This window comes from Ambystoma mexicanum, chromosome 3q, assembly GCF_040938575.1.
Source record: "Ambystoma mexicanum isolate Mex_15411 chromosome 3q, UKY_AmexF1_1, whole genome shotgun sequence".
NCBI lineage: Eukaryota > Metazoa > Chordata > Amphibia > Caudata > Ambystomatidae > Ambystoma > Ambystoma mexicanum.
Window position 1 is genome coordinate 914,365,290 of NC_090926.1, and position 26,248 is coordinate 914,391,537.

At 44.5% G+C, this 26,248-nt stretch overlaps 1 protein-coding gene across 4 annotated transcripts in view; it reads left to right on the plus strand.

The window, feature by feature from the left end:
* Nucleotides 1-26,248, plus strand: part of AMZ2 (archaelysin family metallopeptidase 2) — a 591,533-nt gene that overhangs the window by 1,206 nt on the left and 564,079 nt on the right. The gene's annotated exons all lie outside the window — the stretch shown is intronic.

Consider the following 26,248-nt stretch of genomic DNA (forward strand, 5'->3'; position numbering starts at 1 on the left):
GACCGGGAAACGTGTGTGCTGTGCCCTATGACTGACCAGATAGATAAACGGTCACATGCATGCCAACGTTCACCATGTCATTAGGGAGACTCGCATTTAAAGGAGCTGAAGGCCCTGGGCTTAGCTACAAGTCAATAGAATGCAAAGAAAAAAAAAGTACTGGATGCGTATCTCCCTAAGGACATGGACCATGTTGGAGTAAGTGGTGTCACTGAATAGTGTCAAGAGTGTGTTCACAAAAGCATCAAGTCAATGTATGTGAGTTTATGCATGTTAGATTTGATGGGTGTGTTTAGATACATGCACGGGGTCTCTGTTCAGCATATCTCGTGTTCTCCAAGTATACTCACCGTATCATTTTTTTTTTTTTCTTTACATTGTGGGGCTTTTAGTTTTGCTTTTCCTATTGAAAATTTATGAAAACAAGTTTCATGCTGAATGTTTCCTGTAAGAGTTGACAAGACCCTCAGGGAGTTACTCATCCTTTGCATGTGGGGTGCAAGTTGGAGCTGATCCTGGTGGTGCCGTTTGTGGTTTCCCGTGCTACTGAATCTGGTGGTGGCTCCAGTGTGGTACCCATCCCCATTGACATCGTCCAACAGGGACTGTCCCTGGTGAGAGGTTCCGTATGGAAATTAAGAGGAAGGGCTGGCAGGAGCTAGGTTTTAGTCCACAGGTAGCCCAATCTTTGCCAACGACTTGCTATGCTCAGATGGGCATTGACATTGTTTTGCCTTCTGGTGTGGGAGCAATGGGGTAGAGGCCATGAACATCCTAGAATTCTTGTCTGCTGGATTTGAGAAGGGCCTTGCTGTGTCTACCCTGGTGGAGCAGTCAGTGATAGTGAAGGCATTCACGTCAAGGGGACATATCGGAAGTTGATGCTCTAGTGGAACGAATGTTAAAGAGCTTTGCCCTTTCCAGGCCTGTTGATTATTCAGGTACTCACCCTAAGAATCTTCCGCTGGTGCTGAAATGTCTTTGAGGATGTCTGTTTTTAGATGGTGGAGGAGATTGATTTGAGACTATTGACATTCAAGACTGTTTCTAGTGGCAATTCATTCTGCCAGCAGATTTGGGGAGATTGACGCTCTGCCTTGTAGTGAGCCATTTCTGAGCGTGCTCTCAGAAGTGCTGTCTCAGCGCTGTGACCCTGGGTTTCTTTGACATTACTGGTTGAATGTGACCAGTCAGAAGGTTTATGCATTTGCTGCAACTGTTCTGGTTGCTAGCACACACTGATGAAAGTGTGGCCAGTAGTCCTTCAGTAAAGATGGTGATGGTGGTGTTGCAGCATACAAGTTTGTGGGTCGTGTTTCATATGCCCTATCATCTTTAGGTTTGGTATTCCTCAAAAGTACTGGGACGAGGAAGAAGAACATGGAGGTAATGTCGAGATTTCTTACCAGTAATCCCCATCACTCCTAGTCCTACTCTTCCTCCCATTATGCAAGACGCCTTCTCTCGCCCTCTAGGGAGGGTCGGGCCCATGATCCAAGTGGTTAACTGATGGGTAATGGGTGAAAAAGGTATTATACCTCCTGGGAAGGGTGCAGTAATTAGAATTGGAAAATGGTTTCAGAGAAAGAGGCGGGGTCTCAAAAGTAAGTACTGTATTGAGGAAAAATAGGACTAGGCATAATGAGGATTACTAGTAGGTAATCTAGACATTTTGAGGTATTTAGCCAATACCTCATACAGTAGGAGTTTTTGACAGAAGGTTTTATACGTAGTTAGCACAGTTGTGCCAGTGGAAAAAGTTACTGTCCAGACATGTCTACCTTGAGTGTACTCCTAGTCATGGGTGCATTATTTATTGTACAATGATAGGGACACAACAATGTGAGGGTAGTGCTATTTGTGTCGTGCTATGAAAGCCCTTTGACAAGGTAAACAGTTCTTCTGCCTCTGAAGTGTGGGAAGTCAGGCGTTCCTAATTTGGCTGGTAATCTGAGCAATAAAGAGCTGGTGGTTAGGATAAGGGTGACTTGTCTGCTTCCTCGTTGGGTAGAAGCCAATTTTTGCTAGGTGATTGAAATGCGGATTGTATTCCTATGTTCAATCTTAGTTATTAATTTTAACTTCCGAAGGATGAACGCCTGACTCAGCTCAAACAAATTGAAACCCTGTAATATGCAGGCTTCCAAGCAGTCGATCAATGTACTGAGCTAGTGTACCAATTTACGTTGTATCCAACTAAACAACACGACACCGCAGTGCGCTAATCATCATAGGAGGACCCCGTCAACTCATAGAAGTAATTGGAGTTTTCTATCATTTACAGATAACCGACACAGGGCAATAACGGGAAGATACACTGAAATGACAGCAATCTGATCAAGGCAGCATTGATCCAAATACCAAAATTAGTTTTGGAATTGTTACCCTGAATATCATAGTTAGTAACACCATGAGGTGAGTTGCCCATGACTCAAAACGTTTTTACATGCTAGTAATAAGAAATCAATGCACAATTGGTCTGATTCTAACCAAACTGATCATACCTTCAACAGGAACACCTGTTGTAAGAAGTACGCTAGAACCCCTTGACAATTGGGGAATCAAAAACAAAGATATTTTAATTCATTTGGGTAAGGATACTGTAAGGGTGTGCAAGGAGGAGACTGACACACAGGTGGCATGATTGCTGGCAGAGACTTTTATTAAATAAACGAGGGTTGGGGAAATACCTTCTTGTTTCTATACTAAGAGAGCTTTCCCCGAGTTGAAATAATGTTCTAAGTAATCTGTCAGGATAGTCCAAAGAAATAAGTCTACCGTTGTTTCAAAAACCTATTTCCAGCCCTCACACTAAGAACTCATACTAATGTGAAAAGGGGGATCTTTTTTAGCCTCAAAGTCCTTTACCAACTCGCAAAACAAAGTTCCAAAATGGTGCAACAAATAAACTTCAAAAGGAAGGACCACCTTACTCCATAAGTCGTCGCACCCTCCGAATGTCCAACAAGGGTCTTCGTTCTTTTAATTTTTCAAAAATGTGCATAAAACGACAACAGGCGTTTTTGCTTCCCTTTCCCGTCGTTTTCTTTCCTGCCTCTTCCCAACTTTGATTGCCTTTTGTATTGTATGTACAAATTACCAGGGAGGATGCTTCCCTTCCCCTAGTTTCTTCCCAGTATATTTCACATTCAACCTGGTTTTTGTTTCTTTCAGGTGCTGTGACTATGAAGATTATGTTCTGTACCACGTTTCCAAGGGTAACGTCATGTTTACTCTTGCCTTCTCCCTGGTTTCACAGCGAACCTGGTGCATTGTCTTACTTGGTACTGTGACTATGAAGAATGCTTTGTCTCTCGCTCCATATGTGAGTGAGTCCCAGGCATCGCCTTTTCTGTGCTTACAATTGTGGTTTTCTCGCTTTACTACTTCTTCGTTGGTCACAACCAACTTGGTACACTATCCTGCCAGGTACTGCGACTATGAAGATTGCTTTGGCTCTCTCTTCATATGGTTAGGAATCCCAGACTCTCCTTTTCTTTATTTTCAATTGTGGTCTTCTCACTTTGCTACTCCTTCCTTGGTCACAGCCAACTTGGTACACTATCCTGCCAGGTACTGCGAATATGAAGATCTTGTTGGAGACCTTGATTAGGTTTGTGGGTGCGGGTCCCACACTTCCTTCGTAATCCTCCCTTCTCTTAGCTGTCCTACCAACCGTCTGGGTCTCCTCAACCTCTCTGGAGAGCTTACCAGTTGTCTTTGGTTGTTTGTGGATGCTTCGGACCTTCTCGGCTTCCCTCCGCTGCTTTGACGGTTTGCAACGGCTCATCACTGACTCTTGGCCTCTGAGCTGCACGTGTCGGCTTCTCCACATGCTCCAGGCTTCCCATTTGGCTAGGGACTCAGGCTCCTGTTTCTCTCAGGTGTTCGTCTGCAACAGATGTCTTGATATGCCTCTACCGGTAGGTAAGCATCCGCACCTGGTACTGTCACCGTCCCGCTTCTGGTACTGTCAGCATCTGATCTGCTCTACTGCTGCCGGGATCCGAATCTCCCGTTCTGGGAGGGTCTCTCTCTTCACCAAGTCTTTCTTCCCTTTTTATGTCTTGTTCCGATTTGCTTGACACAAATTGACTAGTGCGTTGTACTGGTGCTGCGAAGTATTCAACATTACTCAGTACTTCGTCCTTCTACCAGTATTATAGTCATACCTGTTCTCAATGTTCTTCTGCATCTCAGTGTTTCATGGGGAAGTGACATTGTCTATTGTGAGGAATCTGAGGGCATCCTCACTTCTTTCCCCAATATATCCCCCTCCCAGGTGGCCAGGGAAAGGCCATCTCTATCAGATCCTGATACTGGGGATGGATATGCGAGGGAGGATCACTTGGGTGGAGGACACTTGCGGAGTGGGGATGAGGCATCCTTGAATGAGAGCAAAACAAAAGAGGTGATGGCTGGAAGGTTTATATCCGTGGATGAGACACAGTATCGCCCATTTCCCTTTGATAAAGAGTCATATATCCCCCAGGCCTTTGTAGGGTGATTCCAATCCCTTCCCTGTTGTTCCAGTAAACAATCTCCCAGTACACACCAGTCAGGTACTGGGATGAGGAAGAGACAAACCAAAGCCATACATCCTCTCTTTATTGACTCATACACACACAGGCACCACTCTGGTACTGGGACGTGGAAGAGGGACTCCGAGTACCAGGACCGTTATGTAGTAAATGAAGATTGCAACACCATTTGTGGTGTAGGCGCCTTACAAATATCCAATCAATAAAATAAAAGATTCCCTGCACCTGAGGCCAAAGGGGTGGTATAAATAGCCTGCTCACGTGAGGCTAATAAGATTGCCTGTGGAACACTTGAAGGAGAAGCTGGAGGTGAAGCGAAGGAGACTCGTGCCCGAAGCGCCTACCAGCTGCAGAGTCATTGCACTGGAAGCAGATTGTGGCGGGAGCACTCGGAAGGTCTCTGGTTGTAGAGCTGGCCTGCATACCTCCTGCAGTCGGAAAGACTCCCTCTCTGTTCAACCGAGGCAGCAGAGATCCTGGAGAAGAGGTGCGCTGAGCCGGGAGCAGCGACAGCCTCAGCAAGCCTGCTGCCGCAGAGAACAGCACCTGAAGACAGCGTACCCGGCGAGTCTGAGAAGCCTGAATGGCTCTGGGATGCTGGGGTGGGGACCGCGTGGTTGCTGCAGATCGGATTGCTCGCGAGTGAGGGTGGGACCGTGTGGGTTATGTGAATGCTTGTCCATACTGAAATAAATACTTTTGATAATTATGATAACCGGAAGCTGCTGAGAAAATCGAAGGAAAGGTTTTTGGTGTGACTATCGAACTGTGAAAAGAGATAAAAATGGCAAAGCCAAGAGAGAGCCAGGGAAATGATAATATTTGAACTTGTGAATACGCCTGTGAACAGGGTACAAGTTTCCAGCAGGAGAGTAAACTGAGAATGTGTTGTTGGTTTAATCAATGTGACTCATTTGAACAAAATGAAACCTTTTGAATATTGAATGGAAAGAAAGCAAGTGTGTTTGAATACCAGTTGGATGGAAATCAGTTTGGTGAAATTCCATGATAGAAAGGAACTGCATCACCTGAGAGAACAAGCATTGGCAAGCACCGTAAAGAAATAAGGAACTGGTAAACTTGAAAGAATAAGCAGTCGCAAAAGCCCTGAGAAGAGTTTGAAAGGGCAATAAGTGAATGGTGGCAACACAAGTAGTAAAGCATCCAGAAGATGCGAGAAGGGAATAAGACCAGCACCACTCTGAAGCTGTAAAGGTAGCAGAGTGCCTGTAAAGAAGAAGCGAGTAAGGTGTGTCGGTTGTGTGACCTGTGATGGGTGGACCGTGTGGTCTGACAACTGATTGTTTGATTGTATTTTAGCCTGTATTTTACATTATTCTTTTAAACTTGAGATTTTAGCCCTTAATGGGATTTTTTAAAGTTTGCTTTTCTAGATCCGACTTTCTTTTTCAGGTCTAAATGTGTGAGAACTACAAGTCCCTGTGTTTTTGTAGTTCATTGCGCCTATTTCTAACTGGTCAGGCACGTCAGCGCCCGCGTGTCTGTGTTAGCTGTTCTGTGGTGGTATAAATTTGACTGCTCTTTCCTTGCTGCATCTTACTGCCTCTCTCGTTGTGTTTTAGCCATATTTTACATTATTCTTGTAAACTTGAGGTTTTAGCCCCTAGTGGGATTTTCTTTAAAGTTTGTTTAGTGTGTATTTATTTTTCACACTTTAACTGTAATTGTGTATGCCTTACAGTTATTCCCTCCTTTGAGTCTGACATTGCTTTGATTTATTTAAAACATAAATTAATCTGCCTTTCATACTTTTAAACTTACCTGCTCACCCTGCACGTCTTGTTCTGCCTGCAGACCTTTCCTTTTTGGGTCTAAATGCGTGGGAACGACTAGTCCCTGCGTTTTTGTAGTTCATTGTGCCTATTTCTAATAGGTCAGGTGCATCAGCGCCAGCACGTCTGCGTTAGCTGGTCCTTGGTGCTCTGTGAAGCCCGGTACCCGCAGTCTTCTTGAAAAGTAAGTTCTGTTTATTGTAATATACATCTTCTGGATATAATAAAATGTGTGCAAGATAAACTCTTGGTGGGCACTGAAATTCACGCTGAAGCTCATGCGACGGCATCCGCGTGCAGAGCCGTCATTGTGGAATGCTACCTTGCTGAGGCAGTGCTTCTAGTGGCTATTATGAACACAACTATGAATGAGGCTAACGTGGAAACGAGGGAGTGTTTTTCCTTGTTAGCACAAGTGGCACATGGCTCATTAGTGCAGTCCCTGGTGCATTCGGTCCTAGTTGTTTTAAATTCAGGGCAGCAGGATCAAAGAACCTATTCCATCTATTTAGAAGACTGTCAATATGTTATGTTAAAGGTACTTGTTTAGCGCACCGTCACCAACGGAATTGGTCCCCAGGCGCTCTGGCGGATCTGTAAACAAGAAGGGCGGTTGGGTTAGTCGGGACGAGGGGAGAAGGAGAGTGGGAGAAGTGGTGTGCTGTTGGCAGCTTCAGCTCGGTATACACCGAGTGCTGGGCTTTGGTGCTAGTATCGCATCGGCCGAGGCCTCGAGTCCTGTGGGTGATGATTAAGTGTTGTTGTTGCGGTGTGGTAAAGTGCGTGCAGATTGCTGGGAGAGAGATGGTTGTGTAGCTTTGTGTGGGTTAAGTATGCAGAGGATTGAGGGTTGGGTTAGTGGGGTCTGTATCCTGGTTCAGATATTTATATTTCCGTTAGAGTTGTATATCTGTGGGTTGGGTTCTTGCTGGTTCCTCGTGGCCCGAATCGCTTTGTTGGTGCTACGCTGATCCAGCTATATCATAGTGAGTATTGTTTCGATTGGTAGGTGCGTCGGAACCTTCGGGTGCTGTGCTGTGTAGGTAATACATATTCTCAGGTTATGTAGTGTGACACTGGTCGGTCGAGGCTTTGGACGGTTCAGGGTCGGAGTGGTGTTGATGTGGCGTCCTAGTGCATCCGTCTTGGTGAACTTGTGTATTCAGTTGTTTGTTTCCTTCTGTCCTGTCTGTCTTTCCGTTGGTTCTTTGTTTTCCGTGGGTGAACATCTTTGGGACTGTTGTTTAGTTGTAGTTTTTTTGTGTGGTGGGGCTTTGTGCTTTCTGCTGTGTAGTGGTGGACAGTGTGTAGTGATAAACAATCTGTTTCTCAACCACTGGATTGGGGCTCGTGGTGCAGTGCTCCCTTTTACTCTCTATGTTTTGTCCTTAGCGCTGTTGCGGATGGTTATAATTTAGGTCGTGGTCCTCTTGATGATTTGTCCTAGTGTTTCTGTCTTTGTCTTGCTATGTTTACGGTCTTTGGTCGTATCGCGGCTGTCTCCCATTCGGTCGTTTAGAATGTTGTGGGATATTTACCTTGGCTTTTTCCCATTGATTGATCGGTGTGTATCAGGGTCTCTCTATGTTCATTGAAGTTTTCGTTGTGTGTGTGTGCCCCTGTGGCTGGTCTTTCTAGTTATGATGTGAAGAGCCAGGTCTTGAGTAATTTCCTGAATAATAGGTGGTTTCTTGTGTTACGTATGTATTTTGGAAGGCCATTCCAGGTTTTCGGGGCTTGGTGAGAGAAGGAGGATCCTCCAAGTTTTCTTTTATTGTAGGGCTGCAGTTCCAGGCGGATGTCCATGCTTGATCTCAGCGTTCTTGTTGGATGATGTAGGCGCAGTTTGTCTCTTAGGAACTCAGCGCCTTCGTTGTGTTCTGCTCTGTGCGTAATGCACATTGTTTTGAATTTTATTAGTTGTTTTATTGGTAGCCAGTGTAGTGTTTTCAGCGCTGGGCAGTGTGTTCCCTGCACGGTAGTTTCAGGAGTAGTCTGACTGCGGCATTTTGAATGCATTGTAGTTTTTTTAAGAGTTGGTCAGGCATGCCTAGGTATAGGCTATTGGCGTAGTCTACTTTGGACATGACAAGGGCGATGATGGTGGTTGTTTTGTTGGCGAACGATAGGAACGGTAGGATCCTCTTTGCCGTTCGCAGGAGGAAGAAGCATTTCTTGAGGAGAGCGTTTACTTGTGGCTCTAGCGTGAGATTATTGTCCATCAGGACCCCCAGGTTTTTTATAATCGGCGATGGTGCTGGGGTTGCCCCGAGTTCCCTTGGCCAAGGGATGAATTGGTTTTCACCTCCATTTTTTGTGACTATCATTATTTCAGTTTTGCCTGGGTTGATTTTGAGGGAGTTGGAGTTCATCCAGAAGAATACATCGTGCAGGCATTTTTCTAGCATTGAGTTTATTTCCGGGTTATCTTGTATTTTGAAGATTATTTGTGTATCGTTAGCGTAGTTGTAGCAGGTGAGGCATTGGCTTTTGATGATTCTGATGAGTAGATATAGGTAGATGTTGAATAGTAGTGGGGAGAAGGGTGATCCTTGTGGTACTCCACAGGTGGACTCTCTCGGGCTGGATTTAAAGGGTTTCATCCATACGGTTTCCGTTCTGTTTGTTAGGAAAGATTTGATCCATAGTAGGGTGGTGTCTGTTATTCCAAGTGCTTCTAATCTCGTTATGAGGGTGTCATGGTTGACTGTGTCAAATGCTGCCAATAGGTCTAGGAGTATCAAGGCAGTGCTGTTGTCCGAGTCTGCATTGATTTTTAGATTGTCCCAGATAGAGAGTAGAGCTGATTCCGTTCCTCTCAGTGGTCTGAAGCCAACTTGTGCCTGGTCTAGTAGCCCGTGCTCTTCTATAAACTCTTGGGTTGTTTTGTATATGTACGTTTCGAGCAGCTTGGCTGTATACGGGATGTTGGAGATGGGTCTGTAGTTGGAGAGGTCCTCTACATTTCCTACTGTATCTTTCAGTAGTGGCCTGATGTATGCAGTTTTGAAGGCTTGTGGCAATTTCCCTGTTGCGATGGAATGGTTGAGGACGTTCCTGTGAAATTCCATGGCCGTTCCTTGTTTAAGAATCGATTTGTATATGTCTGGTTGTTAGGCAGAAACCTGTGCAGTTCCCTCTGGGACCACTGCAAAAGATTTAAAACTACAGGTGTTTGGCAGTAAACCCACTTGGTAGCAGTCTGTACCACACAGATCCACTTGGTAGCTGTGGCTGAGCAGTCAGACTTCCCTCAAGAAGAGTTAGGCAGTATACAGAGTATTCACAATAGGTCAAAAGAACACAGTAGAGCAGGCAAACACTGACCCGAGCTTGGTGTAAAAGAGATATGATTATTTATTTAAAACCACATCTAATAAAACACACTGGCACTAATATCAAGCAGTTCAAAAACACGGTCACTAAAAGATATACACTCCCTTCAACGATTAGTTAGACAAGTCTTAAGTAAAGCAACACTTATTTTCAGACAGCGGTGCGCGCTTAACGAAGATGGCACTATAATCAATCGATTTAAAAAGGAGAGAAAGGCAGAGCAAAGATAGAAACGGATCCCAACACTTTCGGAAGAACACAGTAGGAGAAGAAGGCAGGTTAAAACCGTAAAATCAAAGTTAACAAGGCCGGACCCACTTTAAGAGGCTCTGGTCGAAATGTGTCCAAGGTCACACGGTTCAAAGTTCCCAAAAGTCTCGCAATCAGTTCAGAAAGAGTTGGACCCAAAAGAAAGGGACCAGTTAGAGGGTCAAGGCGGCCAGCCCAGTCCAGAAGGTTAAGGGATTATTATTACCTTGTAGCAATCTTTAGAAAGGGAGGCCTGACGGACACGGTACCTTAAAGTGGTGAGAATACTCCAGCGGGGGCAGTTGTTCCTGGCAGCGGATGCGAGTCGGTGCTTCGTCCGGGGGAAGAGAGGATTTCGTCGGGGAGGAAGACAGGAGTCCGGTGCACTGCCAGGGAAGAAACCAGCCGCGGAGTTCTCAGTTAAAGGAGCGGTCCTTTTATTCGTGGTCCAGTGGTAAGTGGCTGTCTGGTTGCCGGGGTGCTTGGCACGGGCAATTCGACCACAAGATGTCCTGGGATGTGAGAAAAAGAAGGTACACTGGTTGTGCCCACCAGTCAGGGGAAGAAGACTCTCCAGCCGGGAGATCTTCTCTGTTGTTGGGAAGTGGTGAGTCGGTTCCGCAGGGCTCCACCGGTGGTGTCATCGTAGCAGGCCGGCTCAGCTTCTCCCTCGTCGGATTTTCAGGTCTTGTGGCGACTTCTAAAGTTCCAGTCCCAAAAGCCCTGCTTTTATGCAGCACACCCCCATTCACTCAGCCTAGCTGTCAATCAAACATGCTAAGTGGTGAGCCGCCGGCTCACCACTTGGGCCAATCACACAAGAGTGCAACTTGAGTTACCAAGGCAACTCAGTCCAGGGTGCCTAAACCCCCTCCCACACCCCCTGTGGTACCCAGACAGAGTGGCACCACTTTTGGAGGCTTCTGTGGAGAAGCCTGCCAAAAAGTGGAACAAAGGGCTCGACTTGGGTTGGAGTCACAGAAGAGAACACAAACGCCATTTTAGAATCGAGTTCTGGCAAAAAATACCAACCGTGAATTAATATTAAATAAATAAACCGGCAGTATGTTCGAGGCTATGAGAATTAAATAATTAAAGTTGGTAGCCTCGAACAATGGGAAAATCCCATAGCGATATATTTGCGGTCGAATATAAAAAGTAGTATCCACTGCCACCAGCCAAAACTCGATCAGGGGTGATGGGGACGTGCCCCCTCGAATAATAGACCCCGGGGCAATCGAATTGCCCCGACCAGTACGTCCACAATAAGATGGTTTATACTGGTTTCTGTTCATAATTTGGGACTAGTAAAGCCAATGGTGACTTTACATGCCCTGGGAGACAGTAGTCAGTCCCAGGTTATGGAGTCTATGGTGGGGTGTCACTATGACACCTCTGTGTCACTGCACTGAGGGTGCTGTGTAACACACATAGTAAAAACACATGAGACCCTATGGAGTAAAAGACCCCATAGCCCATAAAACACATTAACAGTCAAAGGAACCCCTCAAATCATGTCCAAGAGTGTGAGGAAAAGAGACTCACTCTTGGCAGGAGAAAAAAACAAACTCCAGAAATCCAGAAAAGCTGCTGGGGGACTAACTAGGTTAGGAAATTCAGCCTAAACAGAGAATTCTCCCTAACACTGGTGGGCAGGGGTCTTCGGGGGACCCTGAGTTATTGCTTTCATTCACCAGTTTGCCGAATGTCTCCACTGATATTTCAGGAAAGCTTTGTAGTTTTGTTAGGGTGTTCCTCCTGGGTGTAGAGGGGTCGTGGTCTGATCAGAAGGTCTGCTTTGTATGGTTTGTTGGATGTTGGTGATTTTGTTTTTGAAGTGGTCTGCGAGGTCATTGCAAAGTTTCCAGGATGGAGTTGGTGTGCTGTTACATCCCGGGGGTTTTTTGATTTCGTTTATGATTTTGAAGAGTTATTTTTGGGTGTTTGGTGCTTTCGAAGATTCGGTTGTCGCAGTGTTTCCTCTTTGCTCTTTGTGTTTCCTTTTTGTATGCCCGGTTGTGTTGTAGGAATTTCATTTTGTTCGCTGCGTCGTTTTGTTTTCTTCAATCATGTTCTAGTCTTCGGTTTTTTCTTTTCATGGTGCTAAGTAGTGGCGTGATCCATTTTGCCATTGCCGGTTTATGGGAAGAAGTGAAGGGTTTTTCTTTGGTGATGTTGTCTATAGTTGTCGTAATCCAGGATTGCAGCAGGGTTACTTTTTTGTCCTGGTCATCTTCTTCCATGAATGTTGGGTGTGGTTTGCTTAGCTCCAGGAGTTCACTCAGGTTGGAGTTTTTGATGGTTCTCCAATTTCTTTTCATGGTGTTCGTTGTTTTGTCCGGTTGACTGTTTGTTGGGGTGGACATTTTGATTACAAAGGGGATGATTAGGTGGTTGCTCCAGGGTATTTGTATTGGGGGTGCCGTGGTAAGGAGTAGTTTGTTCGCGAAGATTGCGTCACGTGTATGCCCTACCGAATGGGTGGCTCCTTTGACTAGTTGTTGTAGGTTCATTGCTGCTAGTTGGCTGGTTAGCGATTATTGTATAGTCGTGGTTTCTCCTTCGAACCAGATGTTGAAGTCTCCGAGAACTATCAGGTGATTGTGTTGATGGATAGGACAGTGATTGCTTCTGTGAAGGCGTCTATGAAGGTTGCATCGTAGGTTGGTGGTCTATATATTAGAATGAATTTCAAGTTTGTTTTGGGGCTTGCTGCTAGACGTATGATTAGGGATTCACATTTATCGATGTTTAGTGGATCTTCTACTTTGATATCCAGGTGTTCCTTGTGAATTATTGCCAGTCCTCCCCCTCTTTTGGTTTTTCTGTTTGCTTGGACCCATTTGAAGTATTCAGGCAGGCAGTTGTTGAGGGTGATCTTGTAGTTTTCGTCCAGCCAAGTTTCTGTTACAAACAGGATGTCGATCCCTCCGTCGCAGAGCAGATCGTATATCTCAGTGGCATATTTGGACATTGACCTTGCATTGATGAGGTTGCAGTGGATCTTTTTGGTGTGGCTTTGCTTGTTAGTTGCTCCTTGTTTTGGTTTGTGGTTTCTTAGTTGAGGTGCATCGTTATTGGCATTGATTGGGGGTGGATGAGGATCAGCGAAAGCTGCAACTTCATTGAGGCGGTCTGCTAGATTGAAAGCTTGGCTGTTGATTGGTGTTACTTCTCCGTTTGTGCCAGTTAGGTGGAGGTCCGTGGAGTCTTCTTCTTCGTTGAATTGGTCATTTAGGTTGATGTTTGGGTTGCTGTTTGAGATCTTCGTCGCCGTTATGTCACGGGTATTGAGGGTGTCCTTCTGTTCTTGTGATGTAAGGGGTGATGGGGTCAGACTCAATCCACGTTCTTCTTGGGTGCTCCCGTCTTTTTCCTGGTGGTCTTGGGCTGTTCTTTGTGTGTCTTGATGTCTCTGTGTTGTATGGGCATTCTGGTTCCGGGGCCCAATAATATAGCCAAAAGGTCTGTTCAGGGCCTTTAAATGATATCCCACTTGCTAGTGGGGAGCTTACTACTAACAGAGATTCTAATTTAATTTTTCAAATAGTTCTACTGAATACCAGATCCTTGATGAAGCATGCAATAGATGTAGCCTCGTATATAGTGGATCAGGATGTGGATCTTTGTGCATTAACAGAAAATGCTTCACAATGTTGCTGGATCCACTATTTCTCTGCATTCCCCCTGGTTACGATATGATACAACAGGATAGATTAGATGGGGGTCGCCATCCTTATCAATTCAGAGCTGCAATAATGCCCCAAATAATAAAAGAAAAAATAAGAAAAAAAAGAAAAATCAATTCAGAGCTGGATGCCTGGGAGGTGGATGCTCCCGGTATAGAAGGATGCGAAAGGCATCGGATAAAAATTAGGACTGACGCAGAAACTACAGTAAATGTGGTTCTGGTCTACAGACCTCTATCCCCATGCTGGAATTCTCCTCACGACTCTGTAATATACTGCTACCCCTTCTTAAACCCAACACCAAGGTCATGGTTTTGGGAGATTGTAATCTCTGGTTGGGCAGCGGAACTGATCATTCAGCTAATACCTTGGAAGCTCTTTTGAGTAATCTAGGATTCTGTCAATTTGTAAAGATCCCAACACATACTAAAGGGAACACATTAGACTGGGTGGCAATGCATAATATCAAAACTACTGGTGTTGAGGTATCTCCTTGCCCTTGATCTGATCACTTCTTCATTAATTTCATGATGGTATGTGCGAAAAAATGTAAAGACCAAGTTAATTAAAAAAACATGATAATCTCTAGAAATATGAAGCAGCTAACCCAGAAGCTATGGAAGCTTGGATTTCACCGCTGGTGGATGTTGTTTATAAACCAGAGTCATTGAATTGCATCATTAGTGTCTAGCAGCAGACAATTCAGAAAGCCAGTAATGCCCTAGCACCACTTAGAACTAGGCTCGTCCCTACCAAAAAAGGTAATGCATGGTTTTCGCCAGACCTGCAAAAGTTAAAAGCAAAACAAAACAAGAGCCCTACCCTTACCATCAAGTCTGGTATTCCTCCACACCTTACCTCAGTATGCTCAGTATGACCAGTATGTATGTTATGTATGTAAACACTGTCACTATGTAACCTATGTAAACCTTACCTATGCTTTGTCTTTCCACCAATATCATACTGTCTAAGTGTGCCTCCCTGACCTGTACCTGACTTGTAATTGCAACAGCGCCTCAATGCCTCTGGGTTGTATGTGCACTTTATAATTAAATAAATACATAAATGTATGGAAGTATTCTAAGGAAACTCATGACAAGGAGGCTTATAATGTGAGGTCCAAGGAGTACAGATTAGCAGTCATATCAGCTAAAAAATGATGTTTGACACCAGGATTGCCAAAGCTCAATATACATTGAAAGAAATATTAAAAGAATTGGAAGATCCATGGCCCAGCAAATTGGACGTACCAATTAAAGACGCTGGATGGTGAACCTCCATCCAAGAAGCTATGTTGGGGAAGTTGGACTGGTTTGGGGAGGTTCGACTGGATCAAACCGATCATCGAGATCAGCAAAAAAATGTCAGGACTGGTAGAAGTTTCCCAGAATACCTCAAAACAGAATGTTCATGTCTGAAGCCGAAACCGCAGTGATTATTACCAATCTTAATCCCACAAGTTGTAAAGGGGATATGTGCCCTGTAATGTTAATAAAAGCCTGTGCACCGGCTTTGATATGGATTCTTTGCAAATTTGTAAATGCCTCCTTTAGGGAAAGTCACGTTCCAGATATACTCAAGAATGCATGGATTACTCCTTTTGTTAAAAAAGCCTGGTAAGTGTCCATTAACGCCAGCTAATTATCGGGCCATCCCCCAACACTCATTTTCTTTTTAACATTTTAGATGGAGTAGCATATATTCAGATTCTGGAATATTTGAAAAATCACAACGTATTTTTTTATTTTTATTTGTAATGCGCATATCCCAAGGGAACCAATCGGCGAACCATATCTACGCGCAGATTTTATAAAAAATATGAAACACAGTTACAGCTACTCAGTTGCAGTTTACTCAAAAAGGTATGTTTTTAGTTGGTTCTTAAACATCATCAGAGACTAGATGGACCGGCAGACGGTTCCAGGCCTGTGGACCAGCCACTGAGAAACGTCGATTTGCCCCCACCACCCCCCCCAACGAACAGACTTAGAAGAGGGGACTATCAAGAGATCTTGGTTAATCGACCGCAGTGATCTTGTGGGTGTATATGTCTTGATCTTTAAATTTAAATGTGATTGTGCTAGACCATGGACACCATTAAACACAAGACACAACAGCTTGAATTGAATCCGCTGGTGAACTGGTAGCCAGTGAATTGTCCTCCAAAACTCTGAGGCTGATCTCTTCCATGGCAGTGAAAAGATCAAACTGCAGAATTTTGGGCTACTGCAAGGTGCTGCAGCTTGTTAGTTAGGGCAGCCTACAAGAAGTCCATTGCAGTAATCTAGCATGGAATTAACAAGAGTACCTACCACCGCTGATCTATCCTCTTCAGGAATAATTGGGAGAAGGAGTTTCAGCAATATCAGTTGAAAATACACTGATTTAATCATCTGATTAATGCGCAGGTTGTACCCCAGATTTGATTGCTAGATACAACCTATGTTTGTTTACAGAGTCCGTATATTTGGAAGCAATCCAAACAGAGACTGGCATGGCACTATAGGGTAGAAGGTCTCCAGTTTATTTTTTGAGCCAAAAACAATCCTTTCCATTTTAGCGGGGTTCAGTTAGAGCTTCTTGTCGAGCATCCACATTCAAACTTTTTCTGCACATTTCAAAATATGGTCAACTGCCTTGACCGGTAAGCGGACATAAATCTGTGTATCGACTGCATACGAGTGATACTGAAGGTGAAATTTGGCAAAGAATTTGAACAAGGGACAGATATTCAGATTAAACAGCACAGGGGACAAGGATGAGCCTTGTGGTACTCCACAGGAAATTATAAACATAACAACATCTTAAACAAATGGCAGTCAGGCTTTAGGCAAGGGCACGGCATGGAAATGGCGCTGCTGGACCTGAAATCCAGATTATTGCAAGCCATGGATAAGGGGCAAACTGTACAGTTTATGCTGTTAGACTTGTCCGCAGCCTTTGATCTGGTGGACCATCCATTATTAATCACCAGATTAAAGGAAGTGGCTGCTTTCTCAGAATAAGCTGCGCTTTGGGTCAGCCTGTTTCTCAGTAACAGACGCTGCAGAGTCTGTAGTGAGGTTGCAAATGCCTTGCCGGCACCAATGTACTATGGGACACCCCAAGGGGCTTCTCTCTTACCCTCTATATATAACATTCTCACAGTACTGTTCCCACTGTCTGGGAACCATGAGGAAGATGTTAAAAATGTCAGTAAGGTGTACAAATTAGTTCAAGCCTGGATGATAGAATATAGTCTTGCACTAAACAAAGAAAAAACGGAATTGATGATGGTTGGCACAGAAAATAAAGTTATAAAGCTGGGAGCAGATTATAGGCTTCTTCTGGTGCCTGGATGTGAGACTGAGACGAAATTAAAGTTAAAACACTTGGGATCTATCTAGATCAAAATCGGAATATGCATGCCCAAGTGATCAGCTTGGTCTCCTCCTCCGCATATTATATTAAGCTGCTAGCACAACTTTGTCCCCACATCTCCTGAGCAAATTGTGAGAATGTGGCTAGAGCTACGGTATGCTAAAAAATGGTCTATTGCAGCAGCCTATTTGTAGGTATAAATAAGACGGACTGTGCTAGACTGAAATTATACAGAATAGCACGGTGAGGGTCATAACGGGTCTCAATAGGAGAGACCACGTTTTGGATGCTAGACGAGATTTGCATTGGTTCTCTATTGAGACAAGGATTGAATTTCGGCTATTATTGATCACCCACAAAAGCTTAGTTGGTTCAAGTCTGCTATTATCTGAGTGAAGCACTCTTGAATGAATCCAGTATAAGGAATCTCAGATCTAACTATTTTTTCCAACACTCTTTTTCTTTAATAAAAGTTTTTAGCCTAAACTTTATTTAATTGTCTGTCTCTGCTTGATGCCTTCACACTATTACATGGAAGTGTGTGGGGTTATTATGTCCAATGCAGGATAACAGGGCGAGGGAAGGTGGGGTGTATGTGAATTATACAGCGTTTCTCCCAAGGTGCCATCCCTCGTTACATTCCGGATTTCCCTCCCCAGGAGATCCACCCGCTGAGTACCACTCCCAGGGTGACTATCGGGTAGTGGTCTCACCTCCTTGACCTGATGGGGAAGGGGCTTCCTCCATGGAGGCAGTGACGACATCTGGGGATTTGTCACACTACACAACATCACATTATTTATACCATTACCTTTCCCATCAACACTCAAACTAAGCATTTCTCCGGTTTTCTCCCCTCTGTCTTTTTCTGTGTCTTTTTCCCAACTCTGTACTTCACAAATTTGAATGTATATTGGTTGTTACACTGTGAAAATAATTTACTGATCACTTTCATGCCATTTCTGGAATATACTATGTTTTTATCATGCAATATAATCATGCTTGTATAATCTATGCACATGGTTTAATTATTTGATAAAGCATTCTGATTGAAATGTGGATCGAAACACGTGTCGGCTTCACAAGAAAATAAACCTATGCATGACCAAACCATTTCTGATGCTTGAATAATTGACAGATTTTAAGGATAGACTTACAAATTTGATAAGCTAACTGGATCTAAAAGGACTAAAAAAAGGAACTGCGTGAGTAGGCACAGCTTACATTGGTGTGTTTTTGCAGTGACATAAGGCAGAGTCACTACATTTCTGTGCACATGCAACAGTTTGACACTACAACAATAGATAATCTGATAGGCGCAGGATGTATTGACCATCTTTATGCCCACGTCTCCTTTCTTCACTCCTCTGATATGCACAGCTCTCAGGGATTCTAAGCAACAGTGCAACACAATGTGTGCCCTTCCCCCCCCCACGTGCCATGCTGAGGCTGCCACACCCAAGCTTGGCAACAATCCATGGGCCACTCCACAGTCCAGGCCAGCCTGGGCCACCACGCATGCACAATGCTCTTGATAATCATGCTGCTGCAGGGGTGAAAGATGTAAGTATGTGTTTTAATCAAACCTTAAATCTTTCACCTAACGTAGAACCTAGAGGGCAGTACATGGCTTTTGAGCCCTGACAACCAGCCAACTCTGCATGTGGCCGTAATATTACGCACAATAATGAGACCATAAGAAAGCCTGTTCATGCTGGGGCTGCCAGAATATGCCACTATCCCTATTTGCAACAAATGTCTTGTTGGCTTTACCCTTAATGCTAGTAATGATCTCCTGCCACAGGAAGCATACATGTTATTGCTGCTGCACAACCATTTGCCAAATTCCTGCACCACCATGTAGGAGCACTCTTCATTTTGACTTTGCCCTCAAAGCCAGTACAACAAGCAATACTACAGTAAGGAACAATTTCCTTGTTTGGCTGCACAAATGCCCACTATCTAAGAACACTCATCATGCTGACATTCCCTTAACATCAGTAGAACATGCAATGCTACAATAAGAAACCCTTTACTTTCTGACTGCACAAGTACCCACACCCTCCCCATGTAAGAAAACATATTGCATTGGTCTTGCCCTTTATGTGAGTAAAAATGCCATGCCACAGAAGGAAATGTTCAGTCTGCCTGCCCCATTGTGCTATGAAGCCCCCACCACAAACCCTCCTCCATGTAATAACAAGAGAAAACTGCCATGCTTCAATGCCCCTTGCATGAGCCCAAGCCTTAAATGCATATATTCATACCCATTCACCCACCAGCCACTCACCCGGTAATGGGTGGTGACTTTTTTAATTGTAGAGGTGCAAACATTTCCCTCAAATATGCCAAAACAACCGAGCATAGCGAAAGAGCCTGAACCATTCAAAGAGGGTTTGGATGGGGGCAAGGGATCCTACAGAGAAATATTTGTGTATAATGGGTTAAAATGGTGCATTATACAGCACACTTTCTGTGAAAAAATTGGCTAAAAGGCCAGACAGTTTGGAGTTGGTTTTGGTAGGGTAACTCCAATTCTAAAAATCTAATAGATGAAGTTCACCAAAAGTGAAAAGAAGTATTTTGTGTGTGTTGTGCTATACAAGTATTAAATAATAAAAATTTGCTAACACATTTTCATGATGCCTTTTCTCACACTATATGCAAGTATAAAAACATTGTCATGCTAGCTGTGCCCATACATATTTATGATGACTGCACCAATACATGCTAGTATTCCCATATACATACTCATTTTTGCTTTGTGCATAATGCCAGTAATGATACCTTAAGAAAACATGTCCAGGATGGCCCTGCCTTTATATGGCAGTATACCCACATAATTACATACTCCTGTTGGTTTTAAAATACCATGCCACAATACGAAAACATTTCCAAACTGGCTGCACCAAAATGACAGCCTAGCCACGTAATACTTCTTATCATGCTTACTTTACCATGGATCCTCCGAAGAAAATGCCATGCCACAGTAAGAAATAACTAGACTGGCTGCATTAAAATGCCATCCTAGCCACGTAATAACATATCATGCTTGCTTTATAATAGATGCCCAATAATAAATACCATGCCACAGTAAGAAGTGGCTAGACTGGCTTCACCCACATGCCAGTCTAGCTAGGTAATAACTCTTTGGGGTGTTAAATTAGCTTGTTCCCAAGCGCCCACAGATAACTGAAAAGGATGACAAATGACTCTCTTTATAGTGTTCAGAAACTCCACATCTTGTGGTTTATTATGAGATATTCTGGTGCCCTTTGTGATTAACATACAATAGTCTGGTGGGGACGCCGTAAACACAAGGACTTTTTGGCACGGGACGCAGTGAAGAAAAGGTAAGCCCGCTCACAGGGGGACTAGAAAGACGAAGGGGTCTGGTTTATTTCGCACACGCGGGAACACATGGAACATTTCTGAACAATTACTAAAGTGTGTGCTTAAAACGCAAGAGAACCGAAACCTGTAAATTTAACGCTCTCAATTTGCTGTGCTTACCGTGAAGGGCAGTCAACAACAAGTGAAAAAATGCTCATAGAACACTTTTCCAACCATTTAAGGATTTCTACTCTTTCTTTATAAGAATTAAGAAACGTGAGCCAGCACAAATTCGGTTAATGTAAACACATGGGTGATATACATGTCAATACCAGATAGGATACGATTATCATCAAAACCTAAAAGACAGTTAACAGGACGAACATTCTTCCCAACAACAATTCCTTTTGTTTTTTGTAGATGGATCTGGGATTTAACCCATGAAATTATTCACAAGACATTAAGAATACTATTGGGAAAAAGTGCAACTAGGTAAGGCTGTGTGCGTAGTACCTGATAACATAATAATTAAAAGTAAATCAAGAATAATATGAAAAAATAAATAATAAAAAATAAAATATATAAATCAAGAAGTGCATGGACTTTTACATGAATACCTGTTCATTCACCATTGAAATGTATAGTGAAATTTAACCTTATGGTATTTTGTGGTTTAACTTACCATTTTCTCTTTTTTCTCATCTAATTGTTTTTTTCCATCCTTAACACTCCTACCCTTCACCCCTCACTAAAATGGCCATTCTTTAATTTCATTTCATCTTACTTAATTTGTGTATTTTTGATTTAAAAAATTCGTTGACTTGAATGTTCTTACTTGATAAATGAATTTCTCTCATATGTTGTTAATATAGGAATATCATGGTATGTGCTTCACATGTGTAAATTATAAAATTATAAATTTCTATGTAATACTAATAGCCCTGATTTCAAAAAGATGATTTAGTCATCGAAACACGTGTAATCACAAAGGGCACCAGAATATCTCATAATAAACCACAAGATGTGGAGTTTCTGAACACTGTAAAGGGAGTCATTTGTCATCCTTTTCAGTTATCTGTGGGCGCTTGGGAACAAGCTAATGTAACACCCCAAAGAGTTTCATTTTTCAAAACGGAGGAGAAGAACCAAGGACTCCGTTGTTACTTTTCCATGCGACCCTGAAAAGTCATACCAGCAATATAACCAAGGGCGCTGAGGTCCAGCAACAGGATGACACCACCGAAAGAGTTCCTCTAAAGATATACTATTAGCTAGGTAATAACACATATCGTGCTTGCTTTCTCATGGATAGTTGACCATTAAAATTGCTGCAGTAGTGCATTACCCATGCCCCTCCAAGGAATCAGCTTATTGGTGGCTGACCCAACACAAACTGACATGCGCATTGGATCCGTAGGTCCTCGTTATGCCGCAACCGGAGCATTTCTTTCTGAAGTCATAGTACCTGCACTCCAACTTTAGAAAAAGATGGAGTGCATGCACTCTGACTTCAGAAAGAAATGCTCTGACTTCAGAAATAATGCATTCCTTCCTGAAACTTGACAACAGCCCCCCGGAACGTGGTAGGGATCACTGCAGTACAGGGGCTGCGAGGGCCCCTCTATGCCACTGATTCTAAGTGAGTTTCCGCCCACATCCCCAGGTTTCTGGCTAGATCCCCCAGAGCTAGAGACTGATAGCCCCCTGATGATTCATGTATGTAACCCATGTCATATTGTCTGTCTGTACCTACACAGATCACCACTGCTCTTTGTCAGAAAGGACCACCAGGGCTCTTACAGTCGCTTCCCGCTCCTTCCAGTTTGAGGAGTCAGATCTCTGTCCATGTCCACAGCTCCTAGTGAGCGAGGAGACCCAGAGTCACTCCCTACCCCGCTCCACTGGCGTCTGTGGTAAGTGAAAACCCTCTCTTTTCATTCCCCTTCCATCCGCCAGGGAAAACTGTCCTTCACAGTCAGAGACTGTGGCAGCGGGACCTTGAACTCCCATGATGCTGATGGAGATGTGCCATCAGATTCCCATGGCACCACAAACACACATACCACCATATGACCCAGAGTCCTAAGCAACATCCTGACTGTGACACCACCTCCATTCTGCACAATTGCAGCAGCTCTGCTGCAGAACGATCCACGATTAAACCTGAGCAGCACCCAACCCAGGTCTGTCTGGAACTACTCCCCAATAAATGTCATATCCTGAGAGCCCTCCATATTGGACACTGCCTGATTGTACCACCAATTAATCGTCCATGGAAGGAAATATCTGTATCCCCTCTAGGTGTAGCAAGGCCATCACCGGAGCCGGTACGTTGGTAAACACCCTTGGAGCTGATCATGGGGCAGCTGTAGTGCTCTGAACTGAAAATGATGCTTCTCCACTCCCAACCACAAGTACTACTGATGTGCCTGCCAGATTGGAATGTGGAAGTAAGCATACTGCCGATCGATAGACACCTAGACGTCAACCCTCTCTACCATAGGGATGATCTTTTGTAGAATCTACATCTTGAACAGAAACCTGGCCACAAACCCGTTGAGCCTCCTCAAAATCCACAACCAAGCGGAACTTCTTTGGACCCTTCGGAACCAGAAAGATACAGGAATAGAAACCTTCCCCCAGGAAAGATTTGGATACCCTCCATGTGACTGTCTTGTCCAACAATTTATGGGTCCCTTCCTGCAAAGCCAGATTCTTCGGTACCTAATTTTACCACCCCATTGGCCCAGACATCGGACAACTAACTCTTCTATACGTGCAGAAATGCCTCAGCCGACCCCCACTGAACATTCGGACTTCTGATTTTCATGCGGAAGGTGGAACTTGGAGACCTGGAGCTGCACCTCCTTCCTCTGACAAGACTGAATGGAAGACCCTGGCTTGCCAGACCGCTAAATCCATACCGATGAGAATAATCCAGCTTGGAATTTCGTCTAAGTTTATCAGCATGCTTGTCTGCCTTAAAAACGTTGAGCACAAGCTCCTTCAGCTTGTCCCCAAAACAACGTGGGCCCCTATATAGGCAGTTTCAATGCTGTCTCCTTCTGGGAATCCTCCAAGCACCAGTCACGCAAATTCAAGTGTCTCCTGCTGGACCCAGGGACCTTGCAGCCACTAGCACCCCAACAAAGGCGAGGCTTGACAAGAACTGTACCTGGTGTTGTATGTCTTCCAGAATGGGCGCACAATCAGTCTCAACCGTAATTGCAGAATCCTTTCTCTGGAAGTTCCGCAACACAGGCTGGCAGCATACAAAGCATAAGTATTTGCCCTTAAAGCAAGATGCGCCCCCACATAGAACTTCTTGAATGCAGAATCAGGCTTTTTATACATGGGATCCCACACAGCCGCCTCCTCTGCTGCCGTAGAGGAACGACCCACCAAGCTGACCAAAATGGGATCAATCTCTACCACCTCTGCAAAGAGACTTATTTGGTATAAACCGGGGCATGATAATCTGCTCTGAGCCCAGCCATTTCAACAAACTCTTGTCGTTGATGTCCGAAAAAAATGGAAACCCCCACCTTGGACAACTTTAAATTGACTCTAGGGTCACCTCCTGCCACATGTACCCCCTAAGAGGGAAACCCCCATGTAATCCTCAATTTGATTTGTCCCAGCACTTTCCCCAGAATGTCCTTGTCAATATATTTGACACTCAGATTATCCTCCTCCCTCCTCAAAATCCCACCTTACTGGAAGATGAAGAACTTGATGAGGGCGACTGTAATAAGGGAGAGGAAGCCATCCTCACGGACCTCCACCAAAGATGGTGAACATCCTGCAAACCTTTGAGGTCAATCTTTCTCTCCTTCCTATCAGAGGCATGTCTCTTCTCTCCATGACTCCTTTTCTTCTGGGCTAGTAGGGGCATAGAGGAATCTGACTCTCCCTCAGGATGACCTCCACATGCTTGCACTTGCAAGTATGCTTTGTTCCAGCCAGAGCCATAACTTTAAACAAAAGCAACAGGAAACACACAGAGCAGCAGCAGGACACACCGACATATCTCAGTCCAGCTACAAAATGTCAGGCACACAGACGCTCATTAATACCATGTCCAGCCCTACACTTAAACCAAGCTGTAATTAAGGCCAACAACTCCGACACTTGTAAATCAGGCATGCTAATGTAGTTTGCCTAGGATGTGGGTAATTCGGGCAAATTGCCGTGCTCCCGTAATAAGACGTGCTACAGCATGATGGATTGCTTTTAGGGGAGCGAAGTGAATAGCTGGGAGCCCTGTTAGGAGAGCATTTCCCCCATCGATGTGCAAGACCACCAGGGCCTGCACTACGGTCCGGGAGTCCTACGTCGAGATGGAAGGGTTTGATTTTTCAAAGTGAAGAGATTCTGAGCCACACTATTTGGGCCTTCTTGGCTATGTGTTTCTGGGAGGACATATTGGCAATCATTCCCGCCTGGTCCACTCCGGAGTACTGGACATACCACTGTGGTGAGCCGCACACAGGTATCTCAAATGGGCCAAGCAGGACACAGTCCACCGGCTCAGCCTACTTCACATTTACTGGGCGAGCCCTGTGGCAGGCCCCGCCCCTTCATCCTGCCGCAAAGCCACTATATCGGCTGTGCACGTACTAAATCACAGGCCAAATGGGACCAGTGCCGCTGGCTCAGCCCCTACTATAATCACTGCAATGGTTGAAGGAATACCTGCTCCCTCAAGACATAAAATCAAAAACACTAGGTGGGCCCAAGAATGGCCTGATGCCTCTCAATGGGAACGCAATGATTTCCCAGCCTGGGCTGGTGCAGGTGTTCCCATGCTCCCTCGCGGAGAAACTCAGCATCTCCGGCGGACAATGCACCACCAGAAGCCAGGACATGTGCAGACTTCAAATCCGCTGCTGCAAAAAGAATGTGACCAGAAAGCAAGCCTTTTTCGGTTTACGCCCCACGACTGTGGTATCTCCTCCCCGTCGGCATCAGACTCCCCAATGTACTCCTACAATTCAGAAAAGAACACAAAACCTGCCTCTTCAAACAGTCTCTCCTCCTCAACACCTAGGCCATCACGTCACCCCTCGCGCCACCCGCCACTCCCCTCTGCTCCCTACCACCTGGTACAGCTGTACACCTCCTCTGTGCCACTCTGTATCCTAACCCTTGCTGTATATCTTTTCTGTTTTTACCACTGAAAATCGCTCCCTTATGCATCTGTAATGTTGTACACCTCTGTAAAGTGGTCCGTTATGTATCTGTATTGGTGTGTACCTCTGTAAAGCGCTCTGTTGCTTCTCAAAGCTAGGTCTGTGCTCAATAAATACCATAATAAATTATGATAATAATAAAAATGCTCCCGGCAGCGGCACTATGGCACAGCAGCTGCTGCAGTGTAAATCCAGCTTCAACTGGTCCCCCTCTGCCTAGTAGAGGCCCAATGAGGAATGCCTTCTGCTTTCCCCTCCCCTCGCCCACGTGCAAGGTAGGGTACACACAGTGACAGTAACTGTTGACCCTGAATGCCCCGTAGCGAAAAGATCAAGTTCCTTGACTGGGGACAGTTAAAATGTAACCAAGGGTAATAGGTGAAGTATTTAGAATTGGAAAAGGGTTCCTGTCAAGGAGTTGGGGCCTCAAAGGTAAGTACTTGGATTTGGAAGAGGGACATGGAGGTAATACCAAGCAAAAACCTCAGCCTGGAAACCCAGGAAAAGTAATCTTTAGGCAGCATGTCAAAGGCTTCTCTGAAGCTAACAGTCAATGCATGGCTATAAAAATGGGCATTGGTTGTGTTAAGCACCAGTGTCGATGCACTGACAATTTCTGTGTTTAGATACATTGGCAGTTTGCATTTAGCACAATAAATAGATTGTGTTGCCATTTGTGGTCTGTTACATAAAGGACACCAGGGTTGATCCATCTCAGGCTTATGGGGACCAGATGCATACAGTAGGGTGGGGGG